We start from the raw sequence: 5,189 nt of genomic DNA on the forward strand, positions 1-5,189 counted from the left end.
ATTTTCTGAACAAGAGATGATTGTCATAGACATAAAACAATATTTTTTTTTCCAATTGAAAGGGCTTGGAAGATAAAAACATGTTTGTAATTGTTGCTTTTTTTTTTATATATATATAATTTGAAACCTTTGAGTCTGAGTGTAAGTGTGTGTGTGTGTGTGTGTGTGTGTGTGTGTGTGTGTGTGTAAATAACCAGGTACATCAACAATGAAGAGATGACTAGAGTGAAGTTTCCTAGAAATGATATCAAAGTTTAGGATGTTCTGTTTATATTTTAAAATTTCATTATTTACAGTTTGCAACAAGTTTTCAAAAACCAGGAATTGATTGAAATATTATTATTATTATTATTATTGATGCTAGTAACAATAACCAAAAAATAATTAAAGAAAAATGGATCTAGGTCAGTTTAGCTAACAGATGGTCAACAGATAAAAATATCACAAATGTTACCTGTATATACATTCACAGATTATGGATTCTTACATAGCTGCTTTGTGTTAGAACTAAAATATAAATTCCATACCATTGGTTTCATAAATGCCCATATGTTACCATGGTCACTATATACTTCAACAGGGGTGTAATGAATCAATAATTGCATTACACACATATACATATGAGTATGTATGTTTTTATGAGTGTGTGCATGTCAGATGCTATGTGTTAATAACATATATATTGAATATTTTAAACATTCTACAGGAGTTTGATGTGTGTGCTTGTGAAAATAGATATGGATAAAGTGAAAAAATTCATAACTTTAGGGTGCAAGATTAGATCAAAACTCATTCTCTGTTGAAATACGAAATAAAAGAATACATTTTCATATTTGTAATTTCTTATTTTCGAATGCGCAATTTACTTTGAGGTGGGGCAAAGAAAAGAATCCGGATGCAATTTGGACCAGAAACAAATACTGCCATTCCTCCAACATGCACCATTGTCGACAGTGGTTATTTTGTGCTAAGAACCTTGAGAATTCTAGAGTATTCATATTTCTACAACAATCTGTTATTTTTAGAAAGTACTTGTGCGAAATTCCACTTGTTCAGAGAGAAGCATTGTGTTTGCTAAGTGAATGTCAACTCTTCTTACATGACAGACAAATAAGAAAAGAATAATAACAGTTGTATTGGGTGGATTGTTTAAAGGACATAAAGAAAAAGAACAAAACAAAAAAAAAAAAACTATAAATGCTTAAATATTGCATGCTAAACATTTTTGCTCTATTTCAGACAGCATAAAATCTAAATCTTCCCTCGATTACTTTGTTCATTCTTGACAGGCTACAGACATCTACTTCAACAGAAATCATTCACGAATATCTGCAACTACACTCTCAGGCTTGCCTGCATAGTTATTAATACTGAATAATTTCTATTAAAGTTGTTTAGACAAATTTTAAGGTAAATGATCAGCTCTGCCAACTAACCAGATGTAACTTGAAGCCTCCATTATTCACATTATTCAATTCACTGGTACCAAAACCAAAATAAAACATTTAGTCTCGTATGCAATAAAATACTAAGTTCTAGTTTTTGACCAATAGCATTAGTGATACAAATGTCACATTTGATATATAGAATTCCATACAAACTATAAAGCCTAGAAAATTAGATATATAAATCTTCCAGTTATGCCTGCTTTAAAATATACTTTAAGTAGTTACATTCCAAATTAAGATAAAATTAAAACCAACATTATATATAAAGTAAATTAGTGATCCAAGCAAAATTGAATAAATTGGGTGAAGGTTTTTCTCTCTCGTTAAATTTCCCTTAAAATGCAATTATCTAAAAATAGAAAACATGCTCTCCTTTAATTCACTTTACTTACTAAAGCTAAACGTATGTATGACTGAATATACAGAGAGTACAGTAAATTTTAAAAAAACCTATCCTGAAGGTATTAAGCAAGGCAAATGACAAAATCTCACTGCAATCTTATATCAGGTCACAGACTTAATTGGCTGAAAGCACACTTTGCAAGTAATGAATCCCTGCTTTTCTATAGCAACTCCACATGAATTAGACAATGTATTGAATATAAAATACATTATACAAATTATAGGATTATGTGTTACTATTTTAGATATTGTTTTAGCTCTTGTATTTGAAACAGTCAGTAAAAGAGAGTATTTCAGTGTGCTTTATTTATTGCACCACGCCATGTTCATTATGTGATACATTTAATACAGATTTAGTTTACATGTGTTCCTTAATTCAGTCTAGGCTTCTCTCAACTAGAGTGGAATAAATGCATGATAAAGAATGTGTGAAGAATTTCAAGGAAAACAAAAATGAAAAGTGAAAAGCTATTTTGTTGAAATGGAGCAACTATAAACATGTGTATGGTAACATCAGAACAAAGTACCAAATATTTTTCTTTTGAGCATAAATTGTTGCTGATAGTTGAGGTGGTGGTGAAGCAAGTAACTACACTCCATAGCAAAGATGCAGAAGCTATTTATCAACAGAGAGGGTAAGCTTACAACTCCAGAGATTTCCTAAAAACTAGTCATCTGCCTTTTGGGGTTGGGGCAGTACATAGCTTAACTGCATAATATGCAGCAGAAATAGGAAAATAATAGAGTTTGGTAAAAGAAAGTAATTTTGCCATGTGGTTTATCTTCCACTATTAATAAAGAATAAAAACATACATACTGCCTGTACCAAAAGACTCATTTCACCCTAGAGAAGAATTTTGGGAAAATTTTTAGAAGACCTAAGCATCTAAGAAAAACGAGCAAGATCAAAAGGAGTTGACAGTTTGTAGGCATGAGAAAGCTAACAACTTGAGAAGGAGGCATAAAAACATAACATTTATCCTTAACTAAATAAGTAAACTTAACATTGTCTATAAACACTTCTCAATTGTAAACTGCTTTATAGTATAAAGAGAACAAATGCATGGACTGATTCCAGTATTTATCTAACACATTCATACAGCAGATTTCAGGTACTTTAACAACACTAAGACATAAAGAGGGATAGTAGTGAAGGTTCAAACTTCTGAAATCAAACTAGATACAATGAAGTATCTATCAAGTCTATAATGTTTTATGTCAATTTGTCCTAAGAATGGGTTCTTCTCCAGGCAGGATGCCTCACATTTTTAGAAGCACAAAGTTATGGAATTCATGCTCTTCTAAAGGGTTTCAATGAGTTCAATGTAGTGGCTTTGACACAACTGAAAGTGGATCGTACACTCAGTCCACTGGCAAATTGGTACCACACAGTAGTAAAGATTACTATTCCACCGTCATAAAAATTATAATGATGTTTCTAATTTAGGCACAAAGTCCACAATTTTGACGGGCAAGACTTAGTCAATATCATCAACTCTAGTACTTAACTGGTACTTTATCTTATTGACCTTGAAAGAATGAATGGCAAAGTTAACCTCAGTGCAATTTGAACTCAGAGTGTAAAAAGCTGGAACAAATGCTGCAAAGCAGTTTTTCCACTGATTTAACAATTCTGCCAACTCAATAGAATAATATTGATGACAATGATGATGATGATAATAATAATGATAATAATAATAATATTACAAAGAAGAGGGATAGTTAGTCTTCCTTATTGAAAACTGTTGCATACATTCCTAATTACTGAATAAAATATCAACACATCGCTTTGGAATTTGAAAATCTAAAACACATTTTTTATGTTATATCAGTTTTGAGAGGAGAAAGAATAGACAAACAATGATAAACACAGAATTTTTAAAAAAGTGTGTGTGTTTATGTGAGGTGTGTGAGATTTAATAAGAGAAAAAGTAACTGGTGAAATGAGTTGATTAGCAAGCATGTCAATGAAATGCAATAACCTGCAAATGTGTTGTAATGCATACACCTTCACTGCTCTGTTCATGTATAGTATACACACATGAATATATACATTACAGTGTAGATGTTTTATAGCCATCCTACAACACTTAATACATGAGGAGATGGATGGTTCTTGTTTGAGAAATTATTTTATCATTTATATTTCATTTGATGTTCTTCATACTGCTAACCACAGAACCATGGAGTATTATATGTAAATATATATATATATATACTTGATGTTTATGGCTTCTTGCAACACGACCAGATATCCTAACTCTTGCCGCTGAAGAGACTAAAGTCAAAACATCTGGCCATGCTGTTAGAAGACAATAAACACCAAGAGCATGTATATATATATATATATATATATATTTATTTATTTATTTATTTATTTATGTGTTTCAGCCAAGTGGCTGCAGTCATGCTGGTGCACCATATTAATTTGAAATTCCAAATTGATTAAGCTAGGGTGTTTTAAATGCAACTAAGCAAAGATGGGAAAGCAAAATCAAATTATTGTTACTTCTGATTTAGGAAAACTGAAATAGAAACTTGAAATTTAAACTGAAGTTGTTTTGCAAATATACATTGATAGAACAAATGCAGTTTTCCTTCTACAATGTTTCAGTACCACACCATCAGTTTTTGGACTATGAAAACTAAAACTTTTAAACTAAAAAGAAAAACATTTTAAGCAAACTTCCCACTAAGGCATTTAATGTCCGGGGGTATATGTATGCAGACTACATTTCACTTTAGAGTCTCTCTCTCTCTTCATTGTGATGCCACATATAAATATTGGGTCAAGATTTTCCATAACTATGACATAATTTTTTTTGCATAGTCCCACAAAAACATGCATACACAGACACACACACATGCACCCAAATATATTTCAGCATAGAAACAAGTAACCATTTGTACATGAACATATTCAAATAATAAAGACACAATGCACTCTCACACACACATGTCAATGATACATAAAACAGGGGTATGCATGTGCTTATAATATATATATATATGTGTACATATATATATGCACATATACATATATGCATATCTATATATACATATTTATATGCATATATACAGGCATATATATATATATATAAGCATATACATATATATATATATATATATATACACACACATGCATATATATATACATACACACATATACACACACAGACACATATATATAAATACATACATATATATACATATATATAAATACATACATATATATAGTTATATATATATTCATATATATATATATGCATACATACATACATTTATACATACACACACATACACATATACATTTATACACACACACATACACAAACATAT

The sequence above is a fragment of the Octopus bimaculoides genome, chromosome 9 (assembly GCF_001194135.2).
Source record: "Octopus bimaculoides isolate UCB-OBI-ISO-001 chromosome 9, ASM119413v2, whole genome shotgun sequence".
Lineage (NCBI taxonomy): Eukaryota > Metazoa > Mollusca > Cephalopoda > Octopoda > Octopodidae > Octopus > Octopus bimaculoides.